General features: G+C 37.2%; 2 protein-coding genes across 2 annotated transcripts in view; both read right to left on the bottom strand.

Moving 5' to 3' along the window:
• Positions 1–15,552, bottom strand: part of LOC136257627 (uncharacterized) — a 106,714-nt gene extending 91,162 nt beyond the window's left edge. Inside the window, exon 1 of the mRNA XM_066050881.1 lies at positions 15,419–15,552. The gene's annotated coding sequence lies outside the window, so the exon portion shown is untranslated. The remainder of the gene's footprint in view (positions 1–15,418) is intronic.
• LOC136257622 (uncharacterized) overlaps positions 1–22,615 on the bottom strand; it is a gene marked incomplete in the record, with an annotated part of 245,226 nt that overhangs the window by 162,859 nt on the left and 59,752 nt on the right.

The following is a 22,615-nucleotide window of genomic DNA, read 5'->3' as shown; positions in this document are numbered from 1 at the left end:
TTACCACAACCTGGCACTGGTAAGAGGAGCTCCATCCGGACACCCAGACTCACAGTACGGAGCAACAACAATTTAAGGCATGTAGTTAAACTATGCGCATGCGTGACAATTAAGACTTCATTAATTTGATAATTGAGGATATAAAAAGATATTTATTAAAGTACAGTGTTGTATTTAAAAAGTCGTGATGCAGCAGTGTTCTGAGTGATGATCTGGACAGCAGTATTCGCGACGCGAACCTCCGACGATCACTATACGGGAAGCCACCAGTCCAGGCCAGGCCACAGTAGGAGTGAAGGATCTATGGATGTAGAGGGAGAGATGGCCTTATCAGTGAGTCAGTAGAAATGACTCCTTCGCTCCTGTACGAAAAAAAAGAGTAAAACACTGTGTACGTCCGTGCACTACGGAAATACAACCATACAGGCGGCGCTGGCTAATATTTAGCGCAAGTCCACTAGTCCAGTCCATAAGTCCAGTCCACCAGTCCAGTTCACCAGTCCAGTCCACCAGTCCAGTCCAGTGATTGTATACAACCAAACCACTAAGGAGGCAAGCAAATCACGTTTACAGCGGTTGGAACGATGGTCACTAGACTTGCGTGCCTTTCAATTTTCTATAGTACACCAACCTGGTGCAGAGAACCCACATGCAGATGCACTGTCAAGGCATCCCCTACAAATTGTGACTGTAGAAAGCTCTTTAGACCATGTTGCCATTGCCCAGGCCCAGAGATCAGATCCAGTTTTGTCCCAATTAATCAGCCAACTGGAGGCCAACCAACCACCACAAGGTAGTTGCTGGCAACTGCAGAAAGTTCCCTCTTCATCGGTACCTTCAATTGTAGCAACAATTGCTTCTCCAAGATTTAGTCCTCTACCACAAGATGAGACATCACTCAGCTGCAGAAGAAAAGTTGTTTATTGTGGCTCCTGCCACTCTCCACAAGAAATTCCTTCACATAGCTCATGATGCTGCTGGCCATCAAGGAACTGACAAGACCCTAGCCAGACTATTAGACTTCACTTATTGGGTTGGAATTGCCAAAGATGCAAGCCACTATTGCACCAACTGTATGACTTGTCAGATGGTGAAGGCCCCAGCAAGACCACCAACTCCCCTACAACCGATTGTGACCAGCAGACCCTGGGAATTGGTAGCGGTGGATATCCTCAAAGTCCCCATGTCAAGTAGAGGGAATCAGTATTTGCTTGTGGCACAAGATTATTTCTCCAAGTGGCTCTTTGCAGTTGCACTACCTGATCAAAAAGCAGCTACCATTGTAACAGCACTTCGAGATCAAGTTTTCACCATGGTTGGACCTCCTCAAAGATTACACTCGGACCAGGGGAGAAACTTTGAGAGCCACATCCTGTCTGAGTTATGCAAGGCATTTGGGGTAGAGAAATCCCGTACAACACCCTACCATCCAATGGGAGATGGACTAGTTGAGAGGATGAATCACTCCTTGCTTAACTTATTGAGAACACTGATGGAGAGGCAACTCAACTGGGAAGACCATTTGCAGCTTCTTCTCTTTGCATACCAAACCTCTCAGCATTCAACAACAAGACTGTCACCTTATGAAGTGTTATTTGGACGAAATCCTCCCCTGATCCAGTTACCCTTACCACCCACCTCAGTATTCCCTGATCCAGGCGATTACAGCTGTTAACTTCAGCGGAAGCTCATGGAGATGTGGGAAATGGTTGAGGCCAATACAACCAAATCTGCAGAGACACAGCAGAGCAGCTACACTGGACAGAAGAAAGTGACATTCGCTGTAGGACAAAGAGTGTCCCTAGATAATCCAACAAGAGGAAAGCTGGATCCCCACTGGACTGGTCCATGGAACATCATCAGTATCAAAGGACCTCTCACATTAGAATTACAGATGAGATCCACAAAGCTCATAGTACATGTGAACCGAGTGAGACCAATGTTACTGGTGAAGCTGACAATTCCTCCCCTTGTGAGAACTGGTCACCTCCTTTATTTACACACTATGAGAATCCAGTCCCGACCTAAGACAATCAAACCACTCATAATACTGAGCCAGTTTCATGTTCTCAAGACAATGGAAATTCACTCCAAACCCATCGCACAGTGACTAGAAGTGGATGAGTTATTAGACCTCCAGACTATTATGGAGTATCAGGAAACTTTTAACATTGTTGTACACATACCCAATTTGTAAGTACTGCTCATACTTTAGTTTGAAGGGGAGGTGTGTAATAGGATTAATTATCAGAGCTGAAACGATCATTGTTTTTTAGTATTCGAGTACTCTCTAGAGTTAACGATCGAGTACTCATGAATACTAGCTATTTGTAGTCATACCCATTTGACATGTTTTGTACCAACCTTAAACAGTTTACAGCTTTTAAAGTAACAACAATGATACACACGCTGTAGTAAAGTACTGATATTAGTGTCCCTGACAAAAAAATGTACTAATCAAAACTCTACAGCCTTCATTTTGTCACTCCCTGATGACAATTACATCATGTGAACTGGGTCACGTGATCTTAACGAGTACTCGAGTACCAATTTTACTATCTGAGTACCAAATCCTTAACGAGTACTCTCCGAGTATTAGTACAGTATACAATATAAGGGAAAATTATTGCTCGGATAGAATGGCCAATCAAAAGTAAATTTGATTGGCCATTTCTGAAATTGCATGGCCATAAGATAGAGGTGTACTATCCTAGTGTGCGAAGCACACCCTGCAGTGCGAAGCACACCCTGCAGTGCGAAGCACAAGCCTTCTAGGGGGTCTGGGGGCATGCCCCCCCCCAGGAAATTTTTGAAAAAGTATCACTGAGACCACTTTCAGCTACTTATCACTGAACTTTATGCACATGCATTTTACAGAGAATTAATTGTTTATTAGTAATACATGTACAAAATTTGTGTTGCTGCATACATAGTCTATTTTACAAAAAAAACAACTTTGAATCAATGTATTGTACAGCCAGTTTGTAGACTTAGCTAGGCTAAATACTTTGTCACAAGTGGTGTTGAGTCAGCACAGATTGAATTATCAACTAGCTATTGCTAAAGTTTCTCTTGTGAATAGCAATAGATCACAACTTACTCTCGAACTTTCCGTGTGCAGAACACTTTTATCACGTGACTTTCATTCCACTTTCTCCAGCCACTGCATCTCTACAGATTATAACCACGAAATGGCCAACTTATACTTAATATCGTACTTCCACTTTGCAAACATTACTTTCTTTTCTTCTCTTGGAAGGCGTCACTCGTGTAGTCAGTGTAGTGATCGCTTGATCACAACATTGACAGTAACCCACAATCGATAATTTGGGTAAAAGCGAGGTGCAGTGCTCTAGCTTACGCATGCGCATTGGGGCGATGCTTCGATGGGATCGAGACTTCACGTAGTGATTAAATAACTTTGGTAAGGAAAATTAACGATATGACAATAATAATAACTATAATATTACATGTTATAAAGACTAATAATAAAGAATTACTGTTGTAAAAAATTTGATCGGCACAAATGGCCGACCAATGGCTACATTGATCGGTCAACAGCATCACTTGGTCGGAAAATGGTTGAGGGCCGACCGTTATATTGTACTCTGTAGTATTTGTTTCAGCCCTATTAAGGATGTTATTGATGTATGCGTAATCTTGTACCTGGTGATCCACACGTGACCTCCCTCTGTCGTCCATGTGCTTGAGTTGTAAGTGTGATCTTTTGATGTAGTTGTTCTTGAGTTATTACACCCATATAAAATGCTGATATAGTTTCTAAGTAGGTTAGAAACCACGCCCACGGATCTTCGTGGATTCTAAAAACTGAGAGTAGCGAATTTTTTAAAATCCATGAAGATCCTCGTGCTAGGTCTCTATAACCTACACTTGTTGAAGATTCAATGGTAGGTAGAAGGCAAAATCCACACGGGTCGGTAGTTATCTTCCCCAGAGGTCTTCTTCAGCTTGTTCTTCAGTAATACACTATTTCGGCAATTAAAAGATCATGTGAGCCAATTAACACTCACCAACCACTGGTGAGAGCAGTATTTTAAAATCACAAACTATTCCAGACCCTTGTAGCGCACCCGAGGGGTAGCCAACATCTTGGGACTCTCGTACACTATCTGAGAAATCCAATTAGAAATCCATTAAGAAATCCTAAATCCAGAACCACGTACAAAATAGGTTATTCTTGTTTCCATCTGTTCACAAGTTCGATTACGGCCGCTGCTCTACAATTCAAATCGACAGTGCAAAGTACACCTGTGTCTCATCTGATGTTCCTCTGATCCCCTCAGCTACTCTCTTAGGTTATAATACAGAAATATTTTTGAAATACTTAAATATTGGGACTTTCGTACACCATGTTAAATTTTTGCGTGGGCGCCCCGAGCGCGCCTCTTATAATCTCCAATCGATAAGCAGCTGCGCGGAAAGGGTCTGGCCACGCGAGACTAGAGGGGTATGTGGTACCCGACTCCTAGTCTCGCACCCACACCACTATTTCTTTTCTCCCACCCAAATAAAAAAGCGGTCTGGGTACGAGACTACCCGGCCCCTCAGTCTTCAGAGCAGGCCTTGCTTGGGAGTGAAACGACAAAAGTTCGGCAAGATAATGAAAAACGTCCTATTGAATACAACATACCCACAGGGGCCTATATTCAAAGTCTGCAAGTGCTTGTTCAAAGACTACACGCTACAAGTTGAATTATTAAAGTTACACACTTTGATGAGCAGTCTATAATAAGTGGCGTTACAGACAGGATGTTATCCGTAACACAGAACTAATATACTACTAAAAATGGGATTCTTATTAATTCGCTATAGTAACCGACACACGGGGGAGCTAATCGGTCAATCGTGACTAACCCGTCTATATAGTCTATAGTGACTAACCTGTCTATATAGTGACTAACCTGTCTATATAGTCTATAGTGACTAACCTGTCTATATAGTCTATAGTGCCTAACCTGTCTATATAGTCTATAGTGACTAACCTGTCTATATAGTCTATAGTGACTAACCTGTCTATATAGTCTAGGTTGACTAACCTGTCTATATAGTCTATAATGACTAACCTGTCTATATAGTCTATAGTGACTAACCTGTCTATATAGTCTATAGTGACTAACCTGTCTATATAGTCTATAATGACTAACCTGTCTATATAGTCTATAGTGACTAACCTGTCTATATAGTCTATAGTGACTAACCTGTCTGTATAGTCTACAGTGACTAACCTGTCTATATAGTCTATAATGACTAACCTGTCTATATAGTCTATAGTGACTAACCTGTCTATATAGTCTACAGTGACTAACCTGTCTATATAGTCTATAGTGACTAACCTGTCTATATAGTCTATAGTGACTAACCTGTCTATATAGTCTATAGTGACTAACCTGTCTATATAGTATTTAGTGCCTAACCTGTCTATATAGTCTATAGTGACTAACCTGTCTATATAGTCTACAGTGACTAACCTGTCTATATAGTCTAGGTTGACTAACCTGTCTATATAGTCTACAGTGACTAACCTGTCTATATAGTCTATAGTGACTAACCTGTCTATATAGTCTACAGTGACTAACCTGTCTATATAGTCTATAGTGACTAACCTGTCTATATAGTCTATAGTGACTAACCTGTCAATATAGTCTATAGTGACTAACCTGTCTATATAGTCTATAGTGACTAACCTGTCTATATAGTCTAGGTTGACTAACCTGTCTATATAGTCTATAGTGACTAACCTGTCTATATAGTCTATAGTGACTAACCTGTCTATATAGTCTATAGTGACTAACCTGTCAATATAGTCTATAGTGACTAACCTGTCTATATAGTCTATAGTGACTAACCTGTCTATATAGTCTATAGTGACTAACCTGTCAATATAGTCTATAGTGACTAACCTGTCTATATAGTCTATAGTGACTAACCTGTCTATATAGTCTAGGTTGACTAATCTGTCTATATAGTCTATAGTGACTAACCTGTCTATATAGTCTATAGTGACTAACCTGTCTATATAGTCTATAGTGACTAACCAGTCTAGATAGTCTATAGTGACTAACCTGTCTATATAGTCTATAGTGACTAACCAGTCTAGATAGTCTATAGTGACTAACCAGTCTAGATAGTCTATAGTGACTAACCAGTCTAGATAGTCTATAGTGACTAACCTGTCTATATAGTCTATAGTGACTAACCTGTCTATATAGTCTAGGTTGACTAACCTGTCTATATAGTCTATAGTGACTAACCTGTCTATATAGTCTATAGTGACTAACCTGTCTATATAGTCTATAGTGACTAACCTGTCTATATAGTCTATAGTGACTAACCTGTCTATATAGTCTATAGTGCCTAACCTGTCTATATGGTCTATAGTGACTAACCTGTCTATATAGTCTATAGTGACTAACCTGTCTATAATGACTAACCTGTCTATATAGTCTATAGTGACTAACCTGTCTACATAGTCTATAGTGACTAACCTGTCTATATAGTCTATAGTGACTAACCAGTCTAGATAGTCTATAGTGACTGACCAGTCTAGATAGTCTATAGTGACTAACCCGTCTAGATAGTCTATAGTGACTAAACCGACCAGATAGTCTATAGTGACTAACCTGTCTATATAGTCCACAGTGACTAACCTGTCTATATAGTCTATATTGACTAATCTGTAGTCTATAGTGACTAACCTGTCTATATAGTCTATAGTGACTAACCTGTCTATATAGTCTATAGTGACTAACCTGTCTATATAGTCTATAGTGACTAACCTGTCTATATAGTCTAGGTTGACTAACCCGTCTATATAGTCTACAGTGACTAACCTGTCTATATAGTCTATAGTGACTAACCTGTCTATATAGTCTATAGTGACTAACCTGTCTATATAGTCCACAGTGACTAACCTGTCTATATAGTCTATATTGACTAATCTGTCTACACAGTCTATAGTGACTAACCTGTCTATATAGTCTATAGTGACTAATCTGTCTATATAGTCTATAGTGACTAACCTGTCTATATAGTCTATAGTGACTAACCTGTCTATATAGTCTATAGTGACTAACCTGTCTATATAGTCTATAGTGACTAACCTGTCTATATAGTCTACAGTGACTAACCTGTCTATATAGTCTACAGTGACTAACCTGTCTATATAGTCTACAGTGACTAACCTGTCTATATAGTCTACAGTGACTAACCTGTCTATATAGTCTATAGTGACTAACCTGTCTATATAGTCTATAGTGACTAACCTGTCTATATAGTCTATAGTGACTAACCTGTCAATATAGTCTATAGTGACTAACCTGTCTATATAGTCTATAGTGACTAACCTGTCAATATAGTCTATAGTGACTAACCTGTCTATATAGTCTATAGTGACTAACCTGTCTATATAGTCTAGGTTGACTAATCTGTCTATATAGTCTATAGTGACTAACCTGTCTATATAGTCTATAGTGACTAACCTGTCTATATAGTCTATAGTGACTAACCAGTCTAGATAGTCTATAGTGACTAACCTGTCTATATAGTCTATAGTGACTAACCAGTCTAGATAGTCTATAGTGACTAACCAGTCTAGATAGTCTATAGTGACTAACCAGTCTAGATAGTCTATAGTGACTAACCTGTCTATATAGTCTATAGTGACTAACCTGTCTATATAGTCTATAGTGACTAACCTGTCTATATAGTCTATAGTGACTAACCTGTCTACATAGTCTATAGTGACTAACCTGTCTATATAGTCTATAGTGACTAACCAGTCTAGATAGTCTATAGTGACTAACCTGTCTATATAGTCTATAGTGACTAACCAGTCTAGATAGTCTATAGTGACTAACCAGTCTAGATAGTCTATAGTGACTAACCAGTCTAGATAGTCTATAGTGACTAACCTGTCTATATAGTCTATAGTGACTAACCTGTCTATATAGTCTAGGTTGACTAACCTGTCTATATAGTCTATAGTGACTAACCTGTCTATATAGTCTATAATGACTAACCTGTCTATATAGTCTATAGTGACTAACCTGTCTACATAGTCTATAGTGACTAACCTGTCTATATAGTCTATAGTGACTAACCAGTCTAGATAGTCTATAGTGACTGACCAGTCTAGATAGTCTATAGTGACTAACCCGTCTAGATAGTCTATAGTGACTAAACCGACCAGATAGTCTATAGTGACTAACCTGTCTATATAGTCCACAGTGACTAACCTGTCTATATAGTCTATATTGACTAATCTGTAGTCTATAGTGACTAACCTGTCTATATAGTCTATAGTGACTAACCTGTCTATATAGTCTATATTGACTAATCTGTAGTCTATAGTGACTAACCTGTCTATATAGTCTATAGTGACTAACCTGTCTATATAGTCTATAGTGACTAACCTGTCTATATAGTCTATAGTGACTAACCTGTCTATATAGTCTAGGTTGACTAACCCGTCTATATAGTCTACAGTGACTAACCTGTCTATATAGTCTATAGTGACTAACCTGTCTATATAGTCTATAGTGACTAACCTGTCTATATAGTCTATAGTGACTAACCTGTCTATATAGTCTATAGTGACTAACCTGTCTATATAGTCTATAGTGACTAACCTGTCTATATAGTCTATAGTGACTAACCTGTCTATATAGTCTATAGTGACTAACCTGTCTATATAGTCTATAGTGACTAACCTGTCTATATAGTCTAGGTTGACTAACCCGTCTATATAGTCTACAGTGACTAACCTGTCTATATAGTCTATAGTGACTAACCTGTCTATATAGTCTATAGTGACTAACCTGTCTATATAGTCTATAGTGACTAACCTGTCTATATAGTCTATAGTGACTAACCTGTCTATATAGTCTATAGTGACTAACCTGTCTATATAGTCTATAGTGACTAACCAGTCTAGATAGTCTATAGTGACTAACCCGTCTAGATAGTCTATAGTGACTAAACCGTCTAGATAGTCTAGGTTGACTAACCTGTCTATATAGTCCACAGTGACTAACCTGTCTATATAGTCTATATTGACTAATCTGTCTACACAGTCTATAGTGACTAACCTGTCTATATAGTCTATAGTGACTAATCTGTCTATATAGTCTATAGTGACTAACCTGTCTATATAGTCTATAGTGACTAACCTGTCTATATAGTCTATAGTGACTAACCTGTCTATATAGTCTATAGTGACTAACCTGTCTATATAGTCTACAGTGACTAACCTGTCTATATAGTCTACAGTGACTAACCTGTCTATATAGTCTACAGTGACTAACCTGTCTATATAGTCTACAGTGACTAACCTGTCTATATAGTCTACAGTGACTAACCTGTCTATATAGTCTATAGTGACTAACCTGTCTATATAGTCTATAGTGACTAACCTGTCTATATAGTCTATAGTGACTAACCTGTCAATATAGTCTATAGTGACTAACCTGTCTATATAGTCTATAGTGACTAACCTGTCAATATAGTCTATAGTGACTAACCTGTCTATATAGTCTATAGTGACTAACCTGTCTATATAGTCTAGGTTGACTAATCTGTCTATATAGTCTATAGTGACTAACCTGTCTATATAGTCTATAGTGACTAACCTGTCTATATAGTCTATAGTGACTAACCAGTCTAGATAGTCTATAGTGACTAACCTGTCTATATAGTCTATAGTGACTAACCAGTCTAGATAGTCTATAGTGACTAACCAGTCTAGATAGTCTATAGTGACTAACCAGTCTAGATAGTTTATAGTGACTAACCTGTCTATATAGTCTATAGTGACTAACCTGTCTATATAGTCTATAGTGACTAACCTGTCTATATAGTCTATAGTGACTAACCTGTCTATATAGTCTAGGTTGACTAACCCGTCTATATAGTCTACAGTGACTAACCTGTCTATATAGTCTATAGTGACTAACCTGTCTATATAGTCTATAGTGACTAACCTGTCTATATAGTCTATAGTGACTAACCTGTCTATATAGTCTATAGTGACTAACCTGTCTATATAGTCTATAGTGACTAACCTGTCTATATAGTCTATAGTGACTAACCAGTCTAGATAGTCTATAGTGACTAACCCGTCTAGATAGTCTAGGTTGACTAACCTGTCTATATAGTCCACAGTGACTAACCTGTCTATATAGTCTATATTGACTAATCTGTCTACACAGTCTATAGTGACTAACCTGTCTATATAGTCTATAGTGACTAATCTGTCTATATAGTCTATAGTGACTAACCTGTCTATATAGTCTATAGTGACTAACCTGTCTATATAGTCTATAGTGACTAACCTGTCTATATAGTCTATAGTGACTAACCTGTCTATATAGTCTACAGTGACTAACCTGTCTATATAGTCTACAGTGACTAACCTGTCTATATAGTCTACAGTGACTAACCTGTCTATATAGTCTACAGTGACTAACCTGTCTATATAGTCTATAGTGACTAACCTGTCTATATAGTCTATAGTGACTAACCTGTCTATATAGTCTATAGTGACTAACCTGTCAATATAGTCTATAGTGACTAACCTGTCTATATAGTCTATAGTGACTAACCTGTCAATATAGTCTATAGTGACTAACCTGTCTATATAGTCTATAGTGACTAACCTGTCTATATAGTCTAGGTTGACTAATCTGTCTATATAGTCTATAGTGACTAACCTGTCTATATAGTCTATAGTGACTAACCTGTCTATATAGTCTATAGTGACTAACCAGTCTAGATAGTCTATAGTGACTAACCTGTCTATATAGTCTATAGTGACTAACCAGTCTAGATAGTCTATAGTGACTAACCAGTCTAGATAGTCTATAGTGACTAACCAGTCTAGATAGTTTATAGTGACTAACCTGTCTATATAGTCTATAGTGACTAACCTGTCTATATAGTCTAGGTTGACTAACCTGTCTATATAGTCTATAGTGACTAACCTGTCTATATAGTCTATAGTGACTAACCTGTCTATATAGTCTATAGTGACTAACCTGTCTATATAGTCTATAGTGACTAACCTGTCTATATAGTCTATAGTGACTAACCTGTCTATATAGTCTAGGTTGACTAACCAGTCTATATAGTCTACAGTGACTAACCTGTCTATATAGTCTATAGTGACTAACCTGTCTATACAGTCTATAGTGACTAACCTGTCTATATAGTCTATAGTGACTAACCTGTCTATATAGTCTATAGTGACTAACCTGTCTATATAGTCTATAGTGCCTAACTTGTCTACACAGTCTATAGTGACTAACCTGTCTATATAGTCTATAGTGACTAACCTGTCTATATAGTCTATAGTGACTAACCAGTCTAGATAGTTTATAGTGACTAACCCGTCTAGATAGTCTATAGTGACTAAACCGTCTAGATAGTCTAGGTTGACTAACCTGTCTATATAGTCCACAGTGACTAACCTGTCTATATAGTCTATATTGACTAATCTGTCTACACAGTCTATAGTGACTAACCTGTCTATATAGTCTATAGTGACTAATCTGTCTATATAGTCTATAGTGACTAACCTGTCTATATAGTCTATAGTGACTAACCTGTCTATATAGTCTATAGTGACTAACCTGTCTATATAGTCTACAGTGACTGACCTGTCTATATAGTCTACAGTGACTAACCTGTCTATATAGTCTACAGTGACTAACCTGTCTATATAGTCTACAGTGACTAACCTGTCTATATAGTCTATAGTGACTAACCTGTCTATATAGTCTATAGTGACTAACCTGTCTATATAGTCTATAGTGACTAACCTGTCTATATAGTCTATAGTGACTAACCTGTCTATATAGTCTACAGTGACTAACCTGTCTATATAGTCTATAGTGACTAATCTCTCTATAGTGACTAATCTGTCTATATAGTCTATAGTGACTAACCTGTCTATATAGTCTATAGTGACTAACCTGTCTATATAGTCTATAGTGACTAACCTGTCTATATAGTCTATAGTGACTAACCTGTCTATATAGTCTAAATGACTAACCTGCATGTCTATATAGTCTATAATGGCTAACCTGTCTATATAGTCTATAATGACTAACCCGTCTAGATAGTCTATAGTGACTAACCCGTCTAGATAGTCTATAGTGACTAACCTGTCTATGTAGTCTATATAGTTAGTCACTGTAGACTGTATAGACAGGTTAGTCACTATAGACTGTATAGACAGGTTAGTCACTATAGACTATACAGACAGGTTAGTCACTATAGACTGTATAGACAGGTTAGTCACTATAAACTTTATTGACAGGTTAGTCACTATAGACTGTGTAGACGGGTTAGTCACTATAGGCTATATAGAAAGGTTAGTCACTGTAGACTATATAGACAAGTTAGTCACTGTAGACTGTATAGACAGGTTAGTCACTATAGACTATATAGACAGGTTAGTCACTATAGACTATACAGACAGGTTAGTCACTATAGACTGTATTGACAGGTTAGTCACTATAGACTGTACAGACAGGTTAGTCACTATAGACTGTATAGACAGGTTAGTCACTATAGACTGTATAGACAGGTTAGTCACTATAGACTATACAGACAGGTTAGTCACTATAGACTGTATAGACAGGTTAGTCACTATAGACTGTATAGATAGGTTAGTCACTATAGACTATACAGACAGGTTAGTCACTATAGACTGTATAGACAGGTTAGTCACTATAGACTGTGTGTAGACGGGTTAGTCACTGTAGACTATATAGACAGGTTAGTCACTATAGACTGTATAGACAGGTTAGTCACTATAGACTATATATAGACAGGTTAGTCACTATAGACTGTATAGACAGGTTAGTCACTATAGACTGTATAGACAGGTTAGTCACTATAGACTATATATAGACAGGTTAGTCACTATAGACTATATAGACAGGGTAGTCACTGTAGACTATATAGACAAGCTAGTCACTGTAGACTATACAGACAGGTTAGTCACTATAGACTGTATAGACAGGGTAGTCACTATAGACTATATAGACAGGTTAGTCACTATAGACTATACAGACAGGGTAGTCACTGTAGACTATATAGACAAGTTAGTCACTATAGACTATACAGACAGGTTAGTCACTATAGACTATATATAGACAGGTTAGTCACTATAGACTATATAGACAGGGTAGTCACTATATACTATATAGACAGGTTAGTCATTATAGACTATACAGACAGGTTAGTCACTATAGACTGTATAGACAGGTTAGTCACTATAGACTGTACAGACAGGTTAGTTACTATAGACTGTAAAGACAGGTTAGTCACTATAGACTGTATAGACAGGTTAGTCACTATAGACTATACAGACAGGTTAGTCACTATAGACTGTATAGACAGGTTAGTCACTATAGACTGTATAGACAGGTTAGTCACTATAGACTGTATAGACAGGTTAGTCACTATAGACTGTGTGTAGACGGGTTAGTCACTGTAGACTCTATAGACAGGTTAGTCACTATAGACTGTATAGACAGGTTAGTCACTATAGACTATATATAGACAGGTTAGTCACTATAGACTGTATAGACAGGTTAGTCACTATAGACTATATATAGACAGGTTAGTCACTATAGACTATACAGACAGGTTAGTCACTATAGACTATATATAGACAGGTTAGTCACTATAGACTATATAGACAGGGTAGTCACTATAGACTATATAGACAGGTTAGTCATTATAGACTATACAGACAGGTTAGTCACTATAGACTGTATAGACAGGTTAGTCACTATAGACTGTACAGACAGGTTAGTCACTATAGACTGTAAAGACAGGTTAGTCACTATAGACTGTATAGACAGGTTAGTCACTATAGACTATACAGACAGGTTAGTCACTATAGACTGTATAGACAGGTTAGTCACTATAGACTGTATAGACAGGTTAGTCACTATAGACTATACAGACAGGTTAGTCACTATAGACTGTATAGACAGGTTAGTCACTATAGACTGTATAGACAGGTTAGTCACTATAGACTGTGTGTAGACGGGTTAGTCACTGTAGACTCTATAGACAGGTTAGTCACTATAGACTGTATAGACAGGTTAGTCACTATAGACTATATATAGACAGGTTAGTCACTATAGACTGTATAGACAGGTTAGTCACTATAGACTATATATAGACAGGTTAGTCACTATAGACTATATAGACAGGGTAGTCACTGTAGACTATATAGACAAGCTAGTCACTGTAGACTGTATAGACAGGTTAGTCACTATAGACTGTGTGTAGACGGGTTAGTCACTGTAGACTATATAGACAGGTTAGTCACTATAGACTGTATAGACAGGTTAGTCACTATAGACTGTATAGACAGGTTAGTCACTATAGACTGTATAGACAGGTTAGTCACTATAGACTGTGTGTAGACGGGTTAGTCACTGTAGACTATATAGACAGGTTAGTCACTATAGACTGTATAGACAGGTTAGTCACTATAGACTGTGTGTAGACGGGTTAGTCACTGTAGACTATATAGACAGGTTAGTCACTATAGACTGTATAGACAGGTTAGTCACTATAGACTATATATAGACAGGTTAGTCACTATAGACTGTATAGACAGGTTAGTCACTATAGACTGTATAGACAGGTTAGTCACTATAGACTATATATAGACAGGTTAGTCACTATAGACTATATAGGCAGGGTAGTCACTGTAGACTATATAGACAAGCTGGTCACTGTAGACTGTATAGACAGGTTAGTCACTATAGACTGTGTAGACGGGTTAGTCACTATAGGCTATACAGACAGGTTAGTCACTGTAGACTATATAGACAGGTTAGTCACTGTAGACTATATAGACAGGATAGTCACTATAGACTGTGTAGACAGGTTAGTCACTATAGACTATATAGACAGGATAGTCACTATAGACTATATAGACAGGTTAGTCACTATAGACTATATAGACAGGTTAGGCACTGTAGACTATATAGACAGGTTAGTCACTATAGACTATATAGACAGGTTAGTCACTATAGACTGTATAGACAAGTTAGTCACTGTAGACTGTATAGACAGGTTAGTCACTATAGACTATATAGACAGGTTAGTCACTATAGACTGTGTAGACAGGTTAGTCACTATAGACTGTGTAGACAGGTTAGTCACTATAGACTATATAGACAGGTTAGTCACTATAGACTATATAGACAGGTTAGTCACTATAGACTGTGTAGACAGGTAGGCTATAGTCTCTATACACAAGGTGGTTAGAATTATTAGTATACTAGTAAAATCCCATTATCCGTGTTACGGATAACATCCTGTCTCTAATGGCTACTGTCTAAAATGCTAATTACTGTAGCTACGTACGTACCATTTAGTGAATTATCTGAGCAATGTCTCGATCCGATGAACGATACCGCTTCCCGGCTGATTTAGGCTTCTCTTGACCTTTCTCTGCTCTCAGACTTTCATCTGTTCCGGCTCAGTACGGATAGTCACGTGATCGCCTGTAGTTCGCGCACGCCACCAAACCATGTTTTCCTAACAATTGTGTATGAAAAGCTTTCATCTCCTCCTTTGAAGCCATAGTAGTCATTCCAAAAAAAAATTGTGTACATACTTTTAATTGTAACTTTTTACAGGGGATCCACTCAGTAACTGAATACTGATTTTCAGTGGAGCCCTGTAAAGATTAAAAGTAAAATACAATAAAGCGAAATACAAAACACAAACACACACATACACTAAACAACTACAATAATAAATACAACAGGCATACACACGCATACAAAACAAGTTAATGAAAATACAACTTTTTAAACAAGCAGTTTCTAAAACAGCAGATCTTAAATTGTTCACAGAACAGACCCATGAAAATAAAAATTCTCTTTCCATAATTGCTTGAAATTCTAGGAATACTTTTAAAGATAATGCCATTACAAGCCATTACAAGATTTTTGGGGGAATTTCACAATTTGCTGCAGGAGGAGAATCAATTTTAGTGTTAAAATTACAGTGTTTTGTAACTACGCCATAATTTGTACATACTTCAGAGGATTTCACTCAGATTTGCCCTAAACACAGGGGCGGATCTAGGATTTATAAAGGGGGGGGCTAACTCAAGGTACTGATCTCTTGGGTGGAGGTGTGTGAAGCACACTTCCCAGCATGCTTTGCATGCTGGAACTAGGGGGGTCTGGGGGCATGCTCCCCCAGGAAAAATAGATGCTAAAATGCTGCAATTTGGAGACATTTCCACATAAAATTCATAATATTTTCTGCCTGTGGATATTTTATATACTGCCTTTAGATTATAGGTATGTCTCTCTGCTAATGGAAAAGTTTGGGTAGGTACAGACAACCAAGTACATGATGCACCCCTCTCACAATATCACAACACTGAATAAGTGCATGTTAGAATTATAATAATGTTGAAAGCAGAAAATTTTGAAATTTGAACAATGAAAGATTGAATCTGAAAGCATTTTCAATGGAAATTGTGTACCTGAATTAAGTATTGCCATACATATTAACTACACAAGTAGATGAATGAAGCCGTTTAAACAGACCAATGCACTTCATTGTATGTATAGGTGCAGGCAGATTTGGAAAATTCCATAACAGAATCAGCTACATGTTTTAGAGTATCTCGATCTTGTACACCTCCAATGCTGATCCGGGTCATTGTAGCATAAACTTTAGCATAAATTCACTGATAATACCTTGGAAAGATGTTTATAAGGTGGTTTTATGAGTATTTGTATTTTTAGTGATCATATGATTATGCTAAGACAACAATTTCATTATAATACAGGGGCGGATCCGGGGGGGTGGGCTTTGGGGGCTGAAGCCCCCCCCCCCCATTCATATTTAGGCTTTACTTGATCAATATGCTGAGGATTATAATGAAATTTTGTCTTAGCATAATTACATGATCACTAATAATACAAATACTCATAAAAACACCTTATAAACATCTTTCCAAGGTATTATCAGTGGATTTATGCTAAAGTTTATGCAACAAGGACCCGGATCAGTATTGGAGGTGTACAAGATCGAGATACTCTAATAGAGCAGTCAGTGAACTACTCTGATAGAACATTCACTGGAAACATGTAGCTGGTTCTGTTATGGAATTTTTCCAAATCTGCCTGCATCTATGCATACAATGAAGTGAATTGGTCTGTTTAAAGGACTTCATTCATCTACTTGTGTAATTAATATGTATGGCAATACTTTATTCAGGTTCACAATTTTTCCATTGAAAATGCTCTCAGATTCAATCTTGTATCATTCAAATTTCAAAGTTTTCCACTTTCAACATTATTATTCTAACATGCACCTATTCAGTGTTGTGCAATTGTGCGAGGGGTGCATCATGTACTTGGTTTTCTGTACCTACCCAAACTTTTCCATTAGCAAAATGCTTCAGAGAGCCATATGTGCATACCTATAATCTAAAGGCAGTATATAAAAATAAAATATTATGAATTTTATGTGGAAATGTCTCCAAATTGCAGTATTTTAGCATCTATTTTTCAAAATTTTCCTGGGGGGGCATTCCCCCAGACCCCCCTAGTTCCAGCATGCTCCGCACACCTCTATACCCAAGAGAGTATTAGTACCATGAGTTAGCCCCCTCCCTTTTATAAATCCTAGATCCACCCCTGTAATACTCAGCATATTGATCAAGTAAAGCCCAAATATGAAGGGGGGGGGGGGGGGGCTTCAGCCCCCAAAGCTCCCTCTAGATCCGCCCCTGGGACAGTATAATTTTAACGAATTAATAAAGCTACATAATTCATTGTTAAAAAACTTTCGTCGCTTGAGGACACCGGTGAAAAATATTTAACTTGTGAAAATTTCTCGCAGCTTATATTTACAGAAATACGGTAAAATTAGCTATCACAACAAAGCTAGCTATACTGATTTAATAACAGACTGTGTACGTATTGTAAAATCATCATGACTAGGCACCAGCCTATTGTGCTTTTAATTTTGCTTATTATGCTATGCTGCAGTGCTAAAAAAATTTGCCTATTATGCTCATAATGCTCAAAATTTTTGCCATAGTTCCCATGTTTTGTTACTTTCTAATGGATAATGATAAACTTTGGCTTATCAACAATTGGTTAAATGTAAAAGTGCTTGTTGTGCATTAAGAATTTAGCTACATTGTAAACTATAATAACAGTCATGTCAAATAACTACTTATTACCATATCAGTGGCTTCGACTGTTCTATTATTGTAAGTAGCCATTCTCAGTTTTTCTGTGGCATGCATTTTTGCTTACAGTATGACAATTATTTTGCCTAATATGCTAGCATTATGCTTGATGCTTTCAGGCACCTATTATGCTCAAAATTATGCCAGCATAATAGGCTGGTGCCTAATCATGACTTGTTTGATACAGTAAAAAAATCTTAAGTCACATGCTGTCTCTGCATAAACAAAAGTCCATGAATAATGAGATGGTGAAGTTAAAATGTCAGTTATCACATTTAGTTAAATAAACAAAGCCATAGCAAAAGAATGTGTATTAAACTAAAATATAATCTGTTTCCCATAATATAAGATGGGGTTTATACTAAAGTATAAGATAGTTAGTATAATGCAAGACTATACTGAGATTTGTATAATTTAAGCCATTAGATATACCATCTTATATTCCTCTTTTTTCACAATGCAGTGCTGCAAATCCATTGTAACATAACAAGCTGAACTGCATGATGAAATGTAATATCAACTTGTCTGGAGATGCAGCTTTAGATCTGGGAAGTGTACTATCCACAATCTCTCCAGGCAGTTCCTGATAGTAGGACTAGTAACCCATTGGATTGTAGTTCCAGCCTTTGTGGGATATGATCTGGTACCACCTGCATGGAGGTCTCTATTGATGCATGCGAAGTTGGACTGAAATGGCACACTGGAGTATAATCCAATCATGAAACGTTAAATGCTCATAAAGCTACTCTGTCCATACTACTGTAGCTACCATGTTTTATATATTGAACAATTTAAAATTTGGTTATATTTGTCGGTGTACCTTGTTTATAAGTATCCATTCATTCCTTGGCCTTAATTTTTTACACAAATATAGAACTGTTTTTCTGGAAATTTTGGAAAGATCAGGCTAGAAAGCTAGCTGCACCAATCAATCTAGCATTGTTGTTGCATGTGTAAATTGATAAATGAATTGAATAGCACAGGCATTTACCCTTCAAAAGTTTAATAAAATTTAAGCATTGTTTATCCATTTTCCAGTACAATACATAGCTCAAATTCTGTTAGGGCATGTTAGACCCCTTAAGCCACATACATCATACTTGCTGTACATATTTTGTATATGTAGTGCTCTGTGTAAGTGTACATGTGTATGCAAATAGATCTGAACCTCATTGCATCTCCTGTTATCATTCCTATAATATAACATTGCTATACTGTACATGCACTGGCCTTGTGCTGCTTTGCAGTATGTAGAGTTTAATGCATTTGTGTAGCTACTAACAAGTGAATGCAAAGTAATATCCAAATACTTGGGTTAATCCAATAAAACATTTTAAAATAATTTGCAAAAAAAATATTTGTTCAAAAATGCTTAGAGTCCATTCAATAAAGACTCAAACACTTATTGTAATTCTTTATACTTCATCTGCAGGTCATAATAAAGATTGTTGGCACACTCCAAACGACTTCCTAACTTCATAGCATCCTCACCACCATATTTCTTGTCTTCATCAGACCAGCCCAACAAGTAGCTATGATTACCAGCCAGTAGTTTTGTGATCTGTCCAAATTGTGGCCTTAATAATGGTTCAGGGTCCCTGAAGTACATTCAGTAACAATAATTTTGATCATCCCACTAACACAGTAAAAACAGTTTCACAGCACGATATTAGAAGAAATGCCATAGATTATGTGAATACATATAATTATATCTATGCCATTTCTTCTAATATTGTGCTGTGAAATTATTATTGTACATCATACAGTATGGTAGTGTTGTATAGCGGAGGTTTGATCTTCTTGCCCACCCAAAAAATCAGCCTCATTTCTCTAATTACCATAACAGCTTGGCAGTATGGGTTAAGCATGTTAGCTGTTAAGGATCATTACAATGTTTACTAAAGCCCTGAGGGGCATGTTTTGTTGTATTGTTACCTGTGATGTGGGTGCAGTCTGTATTCAGCAATGTACCAAAACACTTCGATTCTGAATAAGTTATATAGCACTAGTTTTCAATTCAACCTAACGTTTCCCAACTTGTAGGATAGCAAAGATGAAACAACACTTCCGTCTAAGTGGTTTTATGGCAAAAATCCAAGTCGTGCATAATAATCACACGAGCAATAATAATTATAGATTCCCACAATCAAAACTTTAACATAAATAGCTAGCCACAGATGTAGCCAGGGGAAGTGGCCAATTACCTTACATTACAGATGTAGTTTGGTTGGCTCCTTTGATCAGTGTAAAGTCTTAACATACGTATTGTGATTGTCCTTAATAACATACATAGAGTACACACATACGTACCAACACTTAATCATTACTCGGTATATAGTTCTGGGACAACCAGGAGGTGGTTGGAGTCTGAATCCAGTATCAAGTTTCTCCACTGACTGAATGGTTCATAGTATTATAAACATGTGAGTACCTTGTGTCTGCTGCTTACTTCGATAAGGTTCAACCACTCATATGGCTCACGTCCCAAACTCCATATTTCATATAGTACAATACCATAACTCCACACATCACTTTGACAAGAATACTTGCTAAAGTGTATTGCCTGAGTCACAAAAACGTGTGAAACATTACGACAAAAACCCAACAAATACCTCAGGAGCTGTCCATTTTACTGGTATTTTCCCTCCCGATGTGACATAGTAGTTTTCATCAAGTAGATCACGCGACATTCCAAAATCAGCAATCTTTTTACAATACAGTAAACAATAATAAAGTTTCCATTCATTAGTTCAATAACTACATACCTTGCATGTAACAGATTCAGAAACAAGAATATTCCTTGTAGCCAAATCTCTGTGAACAAACTGTTTACCACTAAGGTAAGCCATTCCTGCTGCAATCTCTTGACAAAACTTTAGCAGAAGTAATGGTAGCTTTGCATGAACACTGGTTCCAATTCTAGAGGCATACACAAATCATCACTACATGATAACATTTTCTTTTTGTGAGTGGTTTAAAAGAAAAACCTGACAAATATAACATTTTACAGTTACACTTGCAACTTTTTTTGTAGAAGATGCTGTTGTACCATTCAAATTAAAAATATATTAGTGACCAGGCCTATGAAAATAGAGCATGTGGGTACAAACTACACCCCACCATACAACAGGTTATATCTTAATACTGGAAGAGAATATTTACAGTCTGAAACTTGTATTATATAGCCAATTAAAGGTTTAATAAGGGTTGAAAATGGTAATAGCATGATGCTATAAAATGTTACGAGTCATGAAAGTTTAAATAAATACACAAATTTATGTGTCCATGCACATGTCCTATTTTTGCAGGCCCATACAGTCACTATTAAAAGCACACTGTATACAAAACCCTTATCTTGTATTACATATAGTGATGTCAGATGTCAGCATGGTTTCCATACCACAAACACTCTTATAGGAGTGGTGGGTAGGCAGTTAATGAGGGACGATGGTGGAAGACATTTCACAAGGCTTGGAGAAGACAACACACCCTGTGCAATACCTATACTAAGAGTTTTGCACACACCAGACCCAACCGCAGTTATCCAAGCCACCACATTGCCATAACAGGAAAAGTTAAAATTTATACAATCAAGCTTTAAAATTTATACAATCAAGCTTTGAAAAAGGCAATATAAAGGAAAAGAAAGTAGCACATGGCTTTAGCTGAATTTTGGGGTGCTATAAATTCCAATCTACCAAATATGGTTTAGTTTTAATCACACATGCAGTTAGTCACACACAGTATGTGCTTTTACTCACGAAGGTTGAAGCTGTATTAACAGATTCCTTAGGTCTCCTCTGGACACATATTCTAATACAATCATGACAGGTTCATCTGTCACTACACCATGAAGCTTGACCACATTCTCATGATCAAACTGGCACATTATGGCAGCCTCCTGGAGGAATCGCACTCTATCCTTAGTACTAACGTTTTCATTTAAAGTCTTCACAGCAACTTCCACTTTCTTGCGTGAGGTAGGCTTCCACATGGCACGAGCAACTATTCCAAACTCTCCTGATCCTAATTTCTCACCAACCCTGTGATGCAAGTAGATTAAGAAATATAATACAATTATGTAGGTACTATATATATGGTTTAATTGGTAAGGAGTCTAAATTAGTTTAGAAAGCAGCATGGATAATTCTCTTTGATGTTGACACAGTTAATGAGGTTATTAATACAACTTAGAGGCCTGAGGTGAGGGCTCTAAGTTTCATTTAGAGACCTGTTGTCACATGAGACTGCTTTGGTAAATTCAACAACACTTCAAAGAGTTTTCTATGTCACTGATTTAATTAGTGGTTGTATGGTTAAGTGAGATTTGGGTTTTTACCT

Source organism: Dysidea avara, chromosome 6 (genome assembly GCF_963678975.1).
Source record: "Dysidea avara chromosome 6, odDysAvar1.4, whole genome shotgun sequence".
NCBI lineage: Eukaryota > Metazoa > Porifera > Demospongiae > Dictyoceratida > Dysideidae > Dysidea > Dysidea avara.
The sequence above is the reverse complement of the archived record's forward strand: the minus strand, read 5'-3'. Positions and strand labels throughout refer to the sequence as shown.